At 45.8% G+C, this 18900-nt stretch overlaps 1 protein-coding gene across 3 annotated transcripts in view; it reads right to left on the bottom strand.

Annotated features, from left to right (window-relative positions):
• AUH (AU RNA binding methylglutaconyl-CoA hydratase) overlaps window positions 1-18900 on the bottom strand; it is a 625046-nt gene that overhangs the window by 193100 nt on the left and 413046 nt on the right. The window lies entirely within an intron of this gene.

Genomic DNA, 18900 nt, shown 5'->3' with positions numbered 1-18900 from the left:
TCTTGTAGACACAGGGGCGGCCAAATCAGTGATAAATTCGACAGTGGGCATGAGGACCACTGGTAGGACAATTCCAGCCGTGGGAGTAACAGGAGTAGTCCAGCATTACCCTGTTAGCAAACCAGCAGAGATTACAATAGGGCCTTTACATACCAAGCATTCCTTTTTGCTGGCTGCATCGGCACCGACCAATCTCCTGGGAAGAGACTTACTGTGTAAAATGGGGTGCGTCATTTATTGTACTCCTGAAGGTGTATTCTTGGACATACCTGAGAATCACGCTCAGGAAGTACGAGACATGTTAGACTCCCCGTCAAAATTAATGTCACATACCACTATGACAAATAGGACTCCCTCCCAAGTAGAAGAAATGACATCTCAGATACCAGAGTCACTTTGGACTAAAGATGGACAGGACACTGGATTAATGGCAAACGTAGCTCCGGTAGTTGTACAAGTAAAAGATGGTAGGATAGCTCCAAAAATCCCACAGTACCCTCTGAAGCCAGAGGTGGAGTTAGGAGTTTACCCAGTAATAGAGCGCTTGCTACAACAGGGCATTCTGGTAAGAACGTCCAGCACTGCTAATAGTCCCATCTTCCCTGTGAAAAAGAGTGGGGGGAGGGGTTACCGGCTAGTGCAGGATCTAAGGGGGATTAACAAAATAGTTGAGAGTCAGTTCCCCGTAGTGCCAAATCCAGCTGTCATCCTAATGCAAATCCCTCCCACTGCGAAATTTTTCACTGTTATTGACCTCTGCTCCGCTTTCTTTTCGGTACCTCTGCACCCTGACAGTCAATATTTGTTCGCATTTACATACAGAGGAGTCCAATACACATGGACTCGATTACCACAAGGATTCATAGATAGCCCAAGTATATTTTCTCAGGCTTTGCATGATTGTTTACAGTCTTTCCAACCAGTGAGTGGATCAGTATTAATACAGTACGTGGATGATCTACTACTGTGTTCTGATTCATTGGAGGCATCCCTGAAGGATACGAAACAGCTCCTGTTTCATCTTTCAGACACAGGACACAAGGTTTCCAAAGACAAGTTGCAATTATGCCAAACTAAGGTAAAATATTTGGGACACTGTTTAACACAAGGACTGAGACACCTGACCGCTGATAGAATTCAAGCAATTAGAGACATGACTCTGCCACAAACCCAGCAACAAATCAGAACATTTTAAGGAATGTGTGGGTATTGCCGTAATTGGATCCCAGGGTTTTCCATGTTAGCGTTACCTTTGCAGGAAATGGTCTCCTCAAACAAACCTGATCGGATTTCGCATACAGACGAGTCTGAGGCAGCATTTGAGAGACTTAAACAGTGCCTAACGCAGGCACCAGCATTAGGTATGCCGGACTATGGGAAACCCTTTGAACTATACGGAACAGAAAGTGCTGGTTGCGCGGCAGGCGTACTAACCCAAAAGCACGGTGATGCCAGCAGGCCAGTAGCATATTACAGCGCTCAGCTAGACACGGTAGCGCGATCCCTCCCCACATGCTTGCGAAGCGTTGCTGCGATAGCATTGCTAGTAACGAAAAGCGAAGACGTCGTGCTAGGTCACAACCTCACAATACATACACCGCATGCAGTGTCAGCCTTGTTAAATTCTGCCCAAACCAGGCACGTCTCATCAGCGCGGTTTACAAGATGGGAATTGGCACTAATGGCCCCCGTAAACATCACCATAAGGAGATGCAGTGCATTAAATCCTGCAACATATCTCCCAAGTGTGTCTGGACAGACCCAAAGGGTGGAGGATGAGAGTACTGGGGAAGGAGGATTTAATACAAAGGAAGACACTCATGATTGTATAGAATATTTGACCCAAAATTTTACCGCAAGGCCTGACATCAGTGACAACCCACTGGAAGATGCAGAACTTACGTTCTACACGGACGGTAGTTGTCATACACAGTCAGACTCGGGAGACTTGTGTACTGGATACGCAGTCGTAGATGACCAAGGCACCATAGAAGCGGAACCGCTAGGCCCACCTCACTCAGCCCAGGTTGCTGAACTGGTCGCCCTAACCAGAGCATGTGAATTGGCTAAGGGCAAATCAGCCAATATCTACACCGATTCTAGATACGCATTCGGGGTAGTCCATGATTTCGGAGCCCTATGGCGCCTCAGAAATTTCATGACGGCAGCTGGTACACCGGTAGCGCATGCAGCTCACATAAAAAGGCTTCTAACAGCGATACAGGAACCCGACAGAGTGGCTGTTATCAAATGTAAAGCACATACATATAACCAAGACCCAGTATCGCTTGGTAACAGCCGAGCAGAAGAAGCAGCTAAGTTAGCAGCTGCTACCCCCAGACAGACAGACACCACACAACTGATGGTATTTAATACCATCAACACACAGAAGTTGTGTGAGATGCAAAATTTGTGTTCCACACAGGAAAGGGCAGTCTGGAAGGCAAAGGGATATGGCCAGGAGTCCTCAGGACTCTGGACGGATGGACATGGTAAACCAGTGGCCCCCAGAGCATATCTTCCATGTTTGGCTGAAGCAGCTCACGGGCTGACTCATCTAGGCAAGGAAGGGATGTGCAAGTTGGTAAGAGCATATTGGTGCGCCCCAGGATTCTCCTCTCATGCGAGTAAAAGAGCCATGTCATGCCTTACCTGTTTGAGAAAGAATATTGGAAAGGCAATACCTACAGAACCATCCCATATCCCACCTGCCGGCGGCCCTTTCCAGGTAATACAGATTGACTTAATTCAATTACCCCCTTGTCGAAATTTGAAATATGTACTTGTTTGTATAGATGTTTTCTCAAATTGGGTCGAAGCATTTCCGGCGGCCACAAATACCGCTATGTTTACTGCTAAGAAAATTGTGCAGGAATTTGTATGTAGATATGGTATCCCTAGAATTATCGAAAGTGATAGGGGTACCCATTTTACAGGTGATGTCTTTCAAGGAATGTGTAAATTGATGGGAATTGATAGCAAGCTGCATACTCCATACCGTCCACAGGCGAGTGCGAAAGTGGAAAGAGTGAACAGCACTATTAAAAATAAACTGAGTAAAGTGATGGCAGAGACAGGATTGACATGGCCAGAAGCTTTACCCATTGTACTGTACAGCATCAGAACCACTCCCAGGTCCCCTCTTAATCTGTCTCCCTTTGAAATCTTGTTTGGTCGACAACCGCATGTTATGATTAACCCCCAGGATGATTTGAAGTGTAACAATGAAGTGACTGTAAAATACTTGATTAACATGAGTAAACAGTTAAGGAATCAAAATGATAATCTGAAGTTAGTGATTCCTGATTTACCAGATAGTAATTGTCATGACATTGAACCTGGGGATTATGTAATGATACGGAATTTTCTACGCTCAGGTTGCCTTATTGACAGATGGGAAGGACCATACCAGGTCTTATTGACTAGCACTACAGCATTGAAGGTTGCTGAGAGAGAGACTTGGGTTCATTCGTCCCACTGTAAGAAAGTCGTTGATCCAGAGAAGTCCTGTGATAAGGAACAGACGGTAGAGGTTGTATCACTAGAGTGTCTGTTCCAGGAGGACTAAGGCGGCACCTGAGCATCGAGAACCACAAGATCAAAAGCAGTTGTCGATCCCCTGTTCCCTTTTATTGTTTTTCTCCACTTCCCATCCCCTCTCCCTCAAATTATTTTTCCCCCCTTCTCATTCTTCTTCGTCTCCTCCTAAGATGGACTTGCCCCAAGAGACTGTGATCCGGATTTTCCTGTTGACCATGATGTTGACCAGAGCAGTCTGTTCCGGCGAGAGTACCATGGAGGTCGAGAGAGGTTCTGGAATGGGTTCTGATGATAAAGATGGAGGCGTAGTTTTCCGAGAACAACATAATCAACAAGCAAAGGCGAGTATCAGAAAACGATCCGATAGCATTGACCATAGAAGGAATTGTGAAGGATTGTTAGCTGAAGAAAACTGTATCTGTAGGCTCTGTAACAATGTCATTGAGGATGGGTGCATTAAGAAATGCCAATCCAGTTTTAATATCCATATGGACCGGCATCCATTGAGTGACTATCACTCCTTAGTGGGTAATGTGTTAAACAAAACAGATTGTTGGGTATGCTCTCAAGTACCTCAGGGTCATAGCAAATCAGGGCTAGTACCATTTCCTTTAACGATAGAGGAGGTACTTGAGTTAAATGGTGGGAGACCGGTGGACCGGAGGTTTAATATCTCCAGCCCTCCTAGTTTGAAGCTCCACCAATACCATGTGGATAGGTCCCTATTATGTTTCAACATCTCCAATCCCCGAAAACCGGGAAATTGGGAAGTGTCATGGAGTAACCACACCATGACCTTTTCGCATAGAGCAGATAGAATGCCTACAGATACAGAGCTTGTACGCCACATAGCCAGTAGAGGAAAATCTTTCCGGTATAGGTATACCTTAGGAAATAGGATTACTAAAGTTGGAGAGGTATCACCAGGATACTGTGCACATATCGTACAACCTGATACGTGTACTAAGCAGATGGAAGAATTAGGGTTAGGAGATTTCACATGGAAGGTGTGTAATATGGTTATGTCCTACTCCGTCCCATATGTTCTCCCCGATGATGCATATTTCATATGCGGGAGAAAGGCGTACAAGTGGCTTGCCCCAAACTCTGAAGGATTGTGTTATATTGGAAAAGTACTGCCTGAAGTAATGACTGTATCACATGACAAAATGAAAGACATACACCGTGGTGCCCAAGCTCCTTATACTCACACCCATTACGAGCACGTTGTTAAAAGGCACCTGATAGAGAAGACAGAGCATCCGGCCTCTGATCTGATAAGTGAATCCACCGGGATTCAATTCTTAATCGCGTTAGATTTCACCCGCACCGCTAGAGGAGTGCTGAATTATAAATACATTTCTGCGCTCGCCAATTTGTTAGATAATATCACTGAAATGTATGATGACACGTTTAGGTATACTGGAAGAGAACTTCAGGCTTACAAAACAGAACTGGTACAGCATAGAATGGTTCTCAATTACCTCACAGCAGTGACAGGCGGATATTGTGTCACACTGGCAACACAATACGGCGTGAAATGTTGCACATATATTACGAATAGCACCGAGGATCCAGTCGAGGTCATAGACCAAAAGATGGACGATATTCTCCAATTGAAGTGGGAATTTCGCAGGAGACACAATCTCACTCTTGCTGCTGTAGGTAATGAGCTGACTGGTTGGGTGTCATGGTTGAACCCGCGAAATTGGTTTTCTGGTTTAGGAGACTGGGCTCAAGGAGTCATAATGGATGTTGGGAAGTTTCTCCTATGTATCTTAGGTGTTGTCATATCGATTGGATTGATATTTAAATGCGGTCAGGCTTTAATGAAGTGCAAACACCGTACAAGGGTAATGAGTTTAAGGAGTGAGGAAACTGCAATTAACCTGGACTTGATTTATGACCCAAATGTAGAAACAATGATGTGATGAAAATGCGATTTCTACGGTCCGTTTCTTTCACCTGTTTTTCCGTTTCCTCCAAGGTAACAAGACCCACTTGGACGAGGAATTTGATGAGCCGATATACAGACAACAGAGGGATTAAAGAAGAAGTTTGACAACCTGATACACAGATTTTTGATGAACTATGCCATGGATCCCCAGTTTCCCTAGAAATTTTAAAATTACGCTAGCCCAACACTTTTGTAAATCTATGGACATTGACAGCTTTTGCTCGCACCTTATGGGCAAAAGCACAAAGAAGACTGCATTCAACAGACACCAAACAAGACCTCAATCGACGACTGTACATTTACCTGACATAGAATACCACCGCATTTACCGTAATTATGTATTTTCTTCATTTCTACAACCCTCAGGTAATGACACACATAGTCGATAGGGAATACAGGCACAGATATCAGCAATCACATATCTCCCCCATTCATGTATCATCAACTAAAATGTGCTCCCCCATTTTGTTACAACCAAAGCCAAAAAGAGCTCGGTAAAGTTTGACAGCCCATCCACAGACCCGTACCACGGGATAAGAAGGAATTCACATGTATACTTCGCAATACCTCGAAGCTTGATTTAAAACACGTACGGCACGATGATACATGACCCCCAAGCACGGATTCATACACACATGCTTCTGCTATCTCACTAGGTCATACCCTTTTCCTACCATCTCCTCTCCTCCCTTACCCAACCATGTAAATGTATTAACCCCTAACATATATTTTTCTCCTTTTGAAATGTTTTCAGGAAGTGGCAGTTATTGTTGACTGCCAAAGGGTGGACTGTCAAAGTCAGAAAAATATCTCTATGCACACTACCATATTTGCACCTCACACAGGTCCGTGCTGCGCATGCGTACGCTCTCCCGTACGTGCGCATACTCACAGTCGCGGGCACCCGCAGGCGCATGGTATGCGTATTTACGGTAGAGTTTATGCGATCGTAGCGTGCGACTCAATCATTACATATTTTCACTATATAATGTATTTTTTAGATCATGGTCCCTTTGATAGATTCTGAAAGTTTGGTTAATATAGAATGTTCATGAACAGAGAAATCCCTCTTTGTTTGATACGAAGGGTCAGACAGGAGTAATACAGTGGTGTTTAGTACCCATCGGAAGAATATTTAATTAGAAATATTCCGGTGTTGGTTTGAAGCAGATCAATCGCTCGTGCGAATAGTTATGGACATAAGAAGTTTATGAACATTTACTTTATTTGCACTTTATTACCCATGCGGCGGGAAACCCAGTTTCCCTCCCACCTGAGCTGTTGGAAATAGTCACAACCCACCTGTATGAATCAACCTATGACCTTTTGTTGTAATGCAAGGCCGAATTCCTGTGTCCAATGAACAATAAGATTGTAGGGACCATTGAATTGCATTGTGTGTGGGGCATAAATAGGCAGGCCGACCATATCCAGTTCACTCTCTTCAACGGTTCTCATTGCTGATAATCGGGAGCTGGATATCGAGGCGCATGCGATCGTTTCCCCTTGTGCGTAAGTGTTTCTCCGCAACTATATTGATCTTCTTGTTATTGTGGGCCAATCTCTCTCAATTTCTCTCTCTCTCTCTCCTTCTCTCTCTCACTCATTTTCCCTTAAATTGTATTGTATTGTATTGTATTTCCTGTGTAGTTATCTGGTTAGGTAGTCTATGTTATATTGTAGTGTATGACTTGTATTGTGTTTAACTCTTTTGCAAGTATAGCATTCATAATATATATTTTAGGCGTTGGACCCTGAGCACGGTATCTGTGTGTTTCTTATAGTATTAAGTATTCTCAGAGCGTTGGTGACGCTCAAACAGCTTTTAAAGTAATAAGGTTATACTGTGTTGCATTTACTCTCTAACATTACACTAAGGTTTTACTGCACAATACACTGTTTATGGTTTAGATACAAAGGTTTAATATAGTGAGCGTCAGCGCCGCTGGTGATCTCCTCGTGGTCCCGAGCGTTCGCTACGCTATAGCGAATCATTACGTTTGTTAACAGCCAATAACGTGCCTGCCTGTGATCTCTTGGCCGTGAGTGAACGTGACGCTTGAGCGTCTCGATCACGGCAAAGCGATTGTTACGCAACTAGCGTACCCTTACGGTACTTTATACATAAATAGCGTACAGTGTTCTTGGACCTCATAAAGGGTATTATATACGATAAATATTTAGCTTTATCATTACCCATAGCAACCAGTAAGATTAAACATATCATTTTATAGAATGTACGTGATAAATGCTACCTCAAAGTTGATTGGTTGCTATAGGAAATGTCTCAACCTCTACACGGTTTGATACATTACCCCTTTTTTGTTTTGTGGTAAGAGAATTTGTGTATCTCTTCCCTGTTTGAAGCCTTCCAACACCTCTGTAGAGAAGCAAATAAATAATGGTGTTTTAAGTGGGAGGGTGTGTAGTAGACAGTCCTGGGGCTGAGTAGTAGTGTCTGTTTACGTACAATATAGGTACACATGGACAAAAATAATATGTATTGTATGTAAGCGTTTTTTGACGGCTCATGGATGACTACTTGTTTTTTGTCCTTTTCATTATGTGTTGAAAAGCTCAACATTTGAATAGAACACATGCTGTCTGCTTTTCTCGACTAGCTTCAGATGTTTGTTCTTTATCATATATAAGCTATGTCTTGCAGGAGCGTAGAGCTAAATTAAATAGATGTGTTCTAACAGCTATTAATTAGAACTATACACTTTGAACAAAAGATTCTCTGCAGTCTTATAAATAAATCATACTGGTACAGTAGGTAAATGTTAGTGTATATGTAGCAGAAAAAGTAGAGACTGCAAAGTCGAACGCAAAATCGTGATTTTGCATTTTTTCACACTGCCGGTGTATGCAGCTGCAGGCATTGCTGAGTTGAACCCAGTCACATCTCCAGTTGCAGCTAAAGAGTGATGGGCCATTTGCTACGTTTTGATTAGGAGGTACTGTATCATCAGAATCACAGGCTATGCAGAGCTGGTACAACTATGCACCAACAATGATGGCAGTACCAATAGGTCCAGTCACAGAGACAGTTACAGCTCTACATACAGAAGGATATACTGTAGGCATTCATGCACACAATATGAGAGCAATTCCATTCAACCCGCATCAGGGTCTGTGGGATAACCGAGGCAGGCATATAAGTGATTACAAAACATTCTCTGTAGATAATAAAAAAAAATGCATACCGCAACTAATGAAACCTGAATACCTGGCTGACTTCTTCCCAGGTTGGGATGGAAATCTTATTTTTTTCTTAAGTAGTTTGTTGCTTTTCATGAGCTGCCAACATTTCTAACATGATCTAAACACGAAAATGGCACAATGAATAGAAATCCTGTAACTAATCACCTAATAGGGTGACCGTGACCATTTCCAGACGCTTGTTTCTGCTTCTGTAAACTAGTGACGGATTGCAGTTGTTGCGAGGTCAGCGAATACATTAATTCCAGGGCAATGGAAAGTATGTTTGTGAAATGAAAAGGCCTTTGCTGACATTGCATCACAATTTCTAGACAGTGCCTTGAGTACCAAATAAATCTCTGGTCTTGGATGCGTGCCCAAATACTATGACCTAGTTTCATTAGGGTGGGAAACAAATAATAAGTATCCCTGAGGGAGCAGATTACCAGAATAGCTTCCAATGTAAAAACAAAACCTGAAATCCCAAATGCAGAATATTTTTTCACTCTTACTTAAGAATTTTCCATAATCATTATGCTGTTAGGATGCCCAAAGGAACAGAGAACGCAGTGTATTTACGTTATCTGTCTTGTTTAACATGATATAACCTTCACAAGTTTAGTCAGGTTATTTTGGACTGTACAGCCATGAAGAATAAACACTGTCTGTAACATGTAACACGTGCTTTATTTGATGCTCCCCCCAAAAAATAAAATAAAAAAATAAGATTTTACTCACCGGTAAATCTATTTCTCGTAGTCCGTAGTGGATGCTGGGAACTCCGAAAGGACCATGGGGAATAGCGGCTCCGCAGGAGACTGGGCACAACTAAAGAAAGCTTTTAGGTCACCTGGTGTGCACTGGCTCCTCCCACTATGACCCTCCTCCAAGCCTCAGTTAGATTTTGTGCCCGGCCGAGGTTGGATGCACACTAGGGGCTCTCCTGAGCTTCTAAAAAGAAAGTATATAATTAGGTTTTTTATTTTACAGTGAGACCTGCTGGCAACAGGCTCACTGCAGCGAGGGACTAAGGGGAGAAGAAGCGAAACTACCTGCTTGCAGCTAGCTTGGGCTTCTTAGGCTACTGGACACCATTAGCTCCAGAGGGATCGACCGCATGGAACTGGCCTTGGTGTTCGGTCCCGGAGCCGCGCCGCCGTCCCCCTTACAGAGCCAGAAGCAAGAAGAGGTCCGGAAAATCGGCGGCAGAAGACATCAGTCTTCACCAAGGTAGCGCACAGCACTGCAGCTGTGCGCCATTGCTCCTCATACACACTTCACACTCCGGTCACTGAGGGTGCAGGGCGCTAGGGGGGGGCGCCCTGAGCAGCAATAAAAACACCTTGGCTGGCAAAAATACCACAATATATAGCCCCAGAGGCTATATATGTGATAATTACCCCTGCCAGAATCCATAAAAAAGCGGGAGAAAAGTCCGCGAAAAAGGGGCGGAGCTATCTCCTTCAGCACACTGGCGCCATTTCTCCCTCACAGCTCCGCTAGAGGGAAGCTCCCTGGCTCTCCCCTGCAGTCTACACTACAGAAAAGGGTAAAAAAGAGAGGGGGGGCACTAAATTTAGGCGCAGTATATATAACAGCAGCTATAGGGGACATAATTCAGTTAGTCCCTGCATTATATAGCGCTCTGGTGTGTGCTGGCATACTCTCACTCTGTCTCCCCAAAGGGCTTTTGTGGGTCCTGTCCTCTGTTAGAGCATTCCCTGTGTGTGTGCGGTGTGTCGGTACGGCTGTGTCGACATGTTTGATGAGGATAATGATGTGGAGGCGGAGCAGATGCCTATAGAAGGGATGTCACCCCCTGCGGGGCAGACACCTGAGGGGATGGACTTATGGAAGGAATTGCGTGCACATGTCGACTCCTTACACAAAAAAATTGACGACATGCCAAATGCGGGACAGCCGGCTTCTCAGCTCGTGCCTGTCCAGGCGTCTCAAAGGCCACCGGGGGCTCTAAAACGCCCGCTACCTCAGATGGCAGACGCGGATGTCGACACGGATACTGACACCAGTGTCGACGACGATGAGTCTAGTCTAATGTCCACTAAGGCCATTCGTTGCATGATTGAAGCAATGAAAGAGGTGTTACAAATTTCTGATATACACCCAGGTACCACTAAAAAGGGTATTATGTTTGGGGAGAAAAAACTACCCGTAGTTTTTCCCCCTTCAGAAGAATTAAATGAAGTGTGTGAAGAAGCGTGGGCTTTCCCTGATAAAAGATTGGTAATCTCTAAGAAGTTACTAATGGCGTTCCCTTTCCCGCCAGAGGATAGGTCACGTTGGGAGACACCCCCTAGGGTGGATAAAGCGCTCACACGTTTGTCTAAAAAGGTGGCACTACCGTCTCCGGATACGGCCGCCCTCAAGGAACCTGCTGATAGAAAGCAGGAGGCGATCCTGAAGTCTGTATATACACACTCAGGCATTATACTTAGACCAGCTATTGCGTCAGCATGGATGTGCAGTGCTGCCGCTGCGTGGTCAGATTCCCTGTCAGAAAATATTGACACCCTAGACAGGGACACTATTCTGCTAACCATAGAGCATATAAAAGACTCAGTCTTATACATGAGAGATGCACAGAGGGAGATCTGCCGGCTGGCATCTAAAATAAGTGCATTGTCCATTTCTGCTAGGAGAGGCTTATGGACTCGCCAGTGGACAGGGGATGCAGATTCAAAAAGGCACATGGAAGTTTTGCCTTATAAGGGTGAGGAGTTATTTGGGGATGGTCTCTCGGACCTAGTTTCCACAGCAACTGCTGGGAAGTCAGCATTTTTACCCCATGTTCCCTCACAGCCTAAAAAGGCGCCGTTTTATCAGGCACAGTCCTTTCGGACTCAGAAAAACAGGCGTGGAAAAGGCGGGTCCTTTCTGTCCAGAGGCAGAGGTAGGGGAAAAAGGCTGCAACAAACAGCAGGTTCCCAGGAGCAAAAGTCCTCCCCCGCTTCTTCCAAGTCCGCCTGGTGTGCACTGGCTCCTCCCACTATGACCCTCCTCCAAGCCTCAGTTAGGACACTGTGCCCGGACGAGCTGACATAATAAGGAAGGATTTTGAATCCCGGGTAAGACTCATACCAGCCACACCAATCACACCGTATAACTCGTGATACTATACCCAGTTTAACAGTATGAAAACAACTGAGCCTCTCAACAGATGGCTCAACAATAACCCTTTAGTTAACAATAACTATGTACAAGTATTGCAGACAATCCGCACTTGGGATGGGCGCCCAGCATCCACTACGGACTACGAGAAATAGATTTACCGGTGAGTAAAATCTTATTTTCTCTGACGTCCTAGTGGATGCTGGGAACTCCGAAAGGACCATGGGGATTATACCAAAGCTCCCAAACGGGCGGGAGAGTGCGGATGACTCTGCAGCACCGAATGAGAGAACTCAAGGTCCTCCTCAGCCAGGGTATCAAATTTGTAGAATTTTGCAAACGTGTTTGCCCCTGACCAAGTAGCAGCTCGGCAAAGTTGTAAAGCCGAGACCCCTCGGGCAGCCGCCCAAGATGAGCCCACCTTCCTTGTGGAATGGGCTTTTACTGATTTAGGATGCGGCAGTCCAGCCGCAGAATGCGCCAGCTGAATTGTGCTACAAATCCAGCGAGCAATAGTCTGCTTAGAAGCAGGAGCACCCAGTTTGTTGGGTGCATACAGGATAAATAGCGAGTCAGTTTTCCTGACTCTAGCCGTCCTGGAAACATAAATTTTCAAGGCCCTGACTACGTCCAGTAACTTGGAATCCTCCAAGTCCCTAGTAGCCGCAGGCACCACAATAGGTTGGTTCAAGTGAAAAGTTGATACCACCTTAGGGAGAAACTGGGGACGAGTCCTCAATTCCGCCCTATCCATATGGAAAATCAGATAAGGGCTTTTACATGACAAAGCTGCCAATTCTGACACACGCCTGGCTGAAGCCAAGGCCAATAACATGACCACTTTCCACGTGAGATATTTTAGATCCACGGTTTTAAGTGGCTCAAACCAATGTGATTTTAAGAAACTCAACACCACGTTGAGATCCCAAGGTGCCACTGGAGGCACAAACGGGGGCTGAATATGCAGCACTCCTTTCACAAACGTCTGAACTTCAGGTAGTGAAGCTAGTTCTTTCTGGAAGAAAATCGACAGAGCCGAGATCTGTACCTTAATGGAGCCTAATTTCAGGCCCATAGTCACTCCTGCTTGTAGGAAATGCAGAAATCGACCTAGTTGAAATTCCTCTGTTGGGGCCTTTTTGGCCTCACACCAAGCAACATATTTCCGCCATATGCGGTGATAATGCTTTGCAGTTACATCTTTCCTGGCTTTAATCAGCGTAGGAATGACTTCCTCCGGAATGCCCTTTTCCTTCAGGATCCGGCGTTCAACCGCCATGCCGTCAAACGCAGCCGCGGTAAGTCTTGGAACAGACAGGGCCCCTGCTGCAGCAGGTCCTGTCTGAGCGGCAGAGGCCATGGGTCCTCTGAGATCATCTCTTGAAGTTCCGGGTACCACGCTCGTCTTGGCCAATCCGGAACCACGAGTATTGTTCTTACTCCTCGTTTTCTTATTATTCTCAGTACCCTTGGTATGAGAGGCAGAGGAGGGAACACATAAACTGACTGGTACACCCACGGTGTCACTAGAGCGTCCACAGCTATCGCCTGAGGGTCCCTTGACCTGGCGCAATATCGCTCTAGTTTTTTGTTTAGGCGGAACGCCATCATGTCCACCTGTGGCCGTTCCCATCGATTTACAATCAGCGTGAAGACTTCTGGATGAAGTCCCCACTCTCCCGGGTGGAGGTCGTGCCTGCTGAGAAAGTCTGCTTCCCAGTTGTCCACTCCCAGAATGAACACTGCTGACAGTGCTAGTACGTGATTTTCCGCCCATCGGAGAATCCTTGTGGCTTCTGCCATTGCCATCCTGCTTCTTGTGCCGCCCTGTCGATTTACATGGGCGACTGCTGTGATGTTGTCTGACTGGATCAGTACCGGCTGGTGTAGAAGCAGGGATTTTGCCTGACTTAGGGCATTGTAAATGGCCCTTAGTTCCAGAATATTTATGTGTAGGGAAGTCTCCTGACTCGACCATAGTCCTTGGAAGTTTCTTCCCTGTGTGACTGCCCCCCAGCCTCGAAGGCTGGCATCCGTGGTCACCAGGACCCAGTCCTGTATGCCGAATCTGCGGCCCTCTAGAAGATGAGCACTCTGCAGCCACCACAGCAGAGACACCCTGGTTCTTGGAGACAGGGTTATTAGGCGATGCATCTGAAGATGCGATCCGGACCATTGGTCCAACAGGTCCCACTGAAAGATTCTGGCATGGAACCTGCCGAAAGGAATTGCTTCGTAAGAAGCCACCATCTTTCCCAGGACCCGCGTGCAGTGATGCACCGATACCTGTTTCGGTTTCAGGAGGTCTCTGACTAGAGATGACAGCTCCTTGGCTTTCTCCTCCGGGAGAAACACTTTTTTCTGGACTGTATCCAGAATCATACCCAGGAACAGTAGACGTGTCGTCGGAACCAGCTGTGATTTTGGAATATTCAGAATCCAACCGTGCTGGTGTAGCACCTCCTGAGATAGTGCTACTCCCACCAACAACTGCTCCTTGGACCTCGCCTTTATTAGGAGATCGTCCAAGTACGGGATAATTAAAACTCCCTTTCTTCGAAGGAGTATCATCATTTCCGCCATTACCTTGGTAAACACCCTCGGTGCCGTGGAGAGTCCAAACGGCAGCGTCTGGAATTGGTAATGGCAATCCTGTACCACAAATCTGAGGTACTCCTGGTGAGGATAGTAAATGGGGACATGCAGGTAAGCATCCTTGATGTCCTGGGATACCATGTAATCCCCCTCGTCCAGGCTTGCAATAACCGCCCTGAGCGATTCCATCTTGAACTTGAATTTTTTTATGTATGTGTTCAAGGATTTCAAATTTAAAATGGGTCTCACCGAACCGTCCGGTTTCGGTACCACAAACAGTGTGGAATAGTAACCCCGTCCTTGTTGAAGTAGGGGCACCTTGATTATCACCTGCTGGGAATACAGCTTGTGAATTGCCGCTAGCACAGCCTCCCTGTCTGAAGGAGTAATCGGCAAGGCAGATTTTAGGAACCGGTGGGGTGGAGACGCCTCGAATTCCAGTTTGTACCCTTGAGATACTATTTGCAGGATCCAGGGATCCACCTGTGAGCGAGCCCACTGATCGCTGAAATTTTTGAGGCGGCCCCCCACCGTACCTGGCTCCGCCTGTGGAGCCCCACCGTCATGCGGCGGACTTGGAAGAAGCGGGGGAGGACTTTTGCTCCTGGGAACCTGCTGTTTGTTGCAGCCTTTTTCCCCTACCTCTGCCTCTGGACAGAAAGGACCCGCCTTTTCCACGCCTGTTTTTCTGAGTCCGAAAGGACTGTACCTGATAAAACGGCGCCTTTTTAGGCTGTGAGGGAACATGGGGTAAAAATGCTGACTTCCCAGCAGTTGCTGTGGAAACTAGGTCCGAGAGACCATCCCCAAATAACTCCTCACCCTTATAAGGCAAAACTTCCATGTGCCTTTTTGAATCTGCATCCCCTGTCCACTGGCGAGTCCATAAGCCTCTCCTAGCAGAAATGGACAATGCACTTATTTTAGATGCCAGCCGGCAGATCTCCCTCTGTGCATCTCTCATGTATAAGACTGAGTCTTTTATATGCTCTATGGTTAGCAGAATAGTGTCCCTGTCTAGGGTGTCAATATTTTCTGACAGGGAATCTGACCACGCAGCGGCAGCACTGCACATCCATGCTGACGCAATAGCTGGTCTAAGTATAATGCCTGAGTGTGTATATACAGACTTCAGGATCGCCTCCTGCTTTCTATCAGCAGGTTCCTTGAGGGCGGCCGTATCCGGAGACGGTAGTGCCACCTTTTTAGACAAACGTGTGAGCGCTTTATCCACCCTAGGGGGTGTCTCCCAACGTGACCTATCCTCTGGCGGGAAAGGGAACGCCATTAGTAACTTCTTAGAGATTACCAATCTTTTATCAGGGAAAGCCCACGCTTCTTCACACACTTCATTTAATTCTTCTGAAGGGGGAAAAACTACGGGTAGTTTTTTCTCCCCAAACATAATACCCTTTTTAGTGGTACCTGGGTGTATATCAGAAATTTGTAACACCTCTTTCATTGCTTCAATCATGCAACGAATGGCCTTAGTGGACATTAGACTAGACTCATCGTCGTCGACACTGGTGTCAGTATCCGTGTCGACATCCGCGTCTGCCATCTGAGGTAGCGGGCGTTTTAGAGCCCCCGGTGGCCTTTGAGACGCCTGGACAGGCACGAGCTGAGAAGCCGGCTGTCCCGCATTTGGCATGTCGTCAATTTTTTTGTGTAAGGAGTCGACATGTGCACGCAATTCCTTCCATAAGTCCATCCCCTCAGGTGTCTGCCCCGCAGGGGGTGACATCCCTTCTATAGGCATCTGCTCCGCCTCCACATCATTATCCTCATCAAACATGTCGACACAGCCGTACCGACACACCGCACACACACAGGGAATGCTCTAACAGAGGACAGGACCCACAAAAGCCCTTTGGGGAGACAGAGTGAGAGTATGCCAGCACACACCAGAGCGCTATATAATGCAGGGACTAACTGAATTATGTCCCCTATAGCTGCTGTTATATATACTGCGCCTAAATTTAGTGCCCCCCCTCTCTTTTTTACCCTTTTCTGTAGTGTAGACTGCAGGGGAGAGCCAGGGAGCTTCCCTCTAGCGGAGCTGTGAGGGAGAAATGGCGCCAGTGTGCTGAAGGAGATAGCTCCGCCCCTTTTTCGCGGACTTTTCTCCCGCTTTTTTATGGATTCTGGCAGGGGTAATTATCACATATATAGCCTCTGGGGCTATATATTGTGGTATTTTTGCCAGCCAAGGTGTTTTTATTGCTGCTCAGGGCGCCCCCCCCTAGCGCCCTGCACCCTCAGTGACCGGAGTGTGAAGTGTGTATGAGGAGCAATGGCGCACAGCTGCAGTGCTGTGCGCTACCTTGGTGAAGACTGATGTCTTCTGCCGCCGATTTTCCGGACCTCTTCTTGCTTCTGGCTCTGTAAGGGGGACGGCGGCGCGGCTCCGGGACCGAACACCAAGGCCAGTTCCATGCGGTCGATCCCTCTGGAGCTAATGGTGTCCAGTAGCCTAAGAAGCCCAAGCTAGCTGCAAGCAGGTAGTTTCGCTTCTTCTCCCCTTAGTCCCTCGCTGCAGTGAGCCTGTTGCCAGCAGGTCTCACTGTAAAATAAAAAACCTAATTATATACTTTCTTTTTAGAAGCTCAGGAGAGCCCCTAGTGTGCATCCAACCTCGGCCGGGCACAAAATCTAACTGAGGCTTGGAGGAGGGTCATAGTGGGAGGAGCCAGTGCACACCAGGTGACCTAAAAGCTTTCTTTAGTTGTGCCCAGTCTCCTGCGGAGCCGCTATTCCCCATGGTCCTTTCGGAGTTCCCAGCATCCACTAGGACGTCAGAGAAATAAAGATGCTTTTCCAAATACTTCTACATATTTTTACATGTAAGGATATATGGGTAATAAGGTGTGAGTTCTTTAAAAGTGAAGATGTTGACCACAGCAATCAATCAGATTTTAGCTCTAATCTTCTGGAAGCAGTTAGATAATTGTTGAGTGGAATTTGATTGGTTGCTATGGGCAACATTTCCACTTCTAAAAAACTCACACCTTTGTAAATATACCCCGAAGTAGGCTAATCTAATATGCATCACTGCTTGTGTAAGTGAACCTAACAAGGACAGAAATGCATACAATATACTTTATAGTAACACAGACACCACAAGCGAGTGAATATATGCATATTTCACTAAATAAATCAGTCCTACCTGCTCCAGAAATGATGGCCAACTTGGCCTTACCTAGCCCCATTTTTGCGGATGAAGCCGAGACACATAATTTACTCATTTCATCTTCACCAATCTGTTTACCTGCATAACTATTAGATGACCATGTTTAGAAGGTATCTGCAGTGTCAGGTTGTAGCTTTTTTAACTATGGGCCTAATTCAGTCCTGATCGCAGCAGCATCCCATCTTAATAATACTATATACATTACAAGGTTCTCCATGGGTATATTATTATAGTGGACCGGGTTCTGTCAAGCTGAACCTATATAGAAATATATATAGAAATATATATATTGTATAAACAGAAGTCACTCATGCTATTTATATCCGCTCCGTCCTTGGTGTTAAGAATAACACCACTTCCTGTGTCTCGTCACCTTGACAACATATGACACGCAGCTGCACTCCTAGTGGAACGCAACGTCCCGGCCACGTTACTCACGCCACTCACGCTATATGAGCCGCTGCTCTAGCCTGGTCACGTGGTTAAACAAGATCACGTGACCTGATCATAACCTAATATGGGCTTTTTCTGGCCCATAATATGGATATGAGACACACAATATCATATTGATTGGCCAATATCCACTCACGTGATCGAGACGGATCACGTGACTAGGAAGTAACCTAGATTACTCCTTAAATTGTATATATTTTTACTGTATCCTATGCTCGTTTTTTAATGCTACCACTATAGTAAACTTTTTAACCCAGTATGATTGCCTCCTGTATTATTAAAGTTTTATTATGATTACTCCTTCCTTAATGTGTCTGTTCATCTGGTGATTACTGATGCCAGGTGTCTCAGCTTATCCATAACTATGAGGGTATATATATCTGTCTTGACTCATCCAAGACATATGCTCCTGAGGAAGCTGGCGGTGACATAGACCAGCGAAACGCGTTGAGCACTTTTTCCTTCTGACCACGGGCACTGCACCTGCCATTTTCAACCATCTGGCAAAATACTGGACTTACAAACTTCCATAGGATCCTCACTAGTGCTATCCATCTGGAATCTCTGAATATTCCCCTGCTGCTATTGGACCTCGATTTGCAATTGAGAACCAAGGGGACCTCTTCCTGAGACCATGGTAATCTCCATTTCTAAAATTTTCTGAGGACACTTTGGAGGACTGAGTCCTAGCCAGAATACAAGTGCATATTGCCCATAGTGGAAATAGAAGTGGTCACATGATAATTTGAGAGACTCTCAATTCCTTACCCAATATATTAACCCTTTGACAATTAGATTTGTTGTAATCATTTTTAGTCTAATTTTAATAAATGTA

Source organism: Pseudophryne corroboree, chromosome 1 (genome assembly GCF_028390025.1).
Source record: "Pseudophryne corroboree isolate aPseCor3 chromosome 1, aPseCor3.hap2, whole genome shotgun sequence".
Taxonomy (NCBI): Eukaryota; Metazoa; Chordata; class Amphibia; order Anura; family Myobatrachidae; genus Pseudophryne; species Pseudophryne corroboree.
The sequence above is the reverse complement of the archived record's forward strand: the minus strand, read 5'-3'. Positions and strand labels throughout refer to the sequence as shown.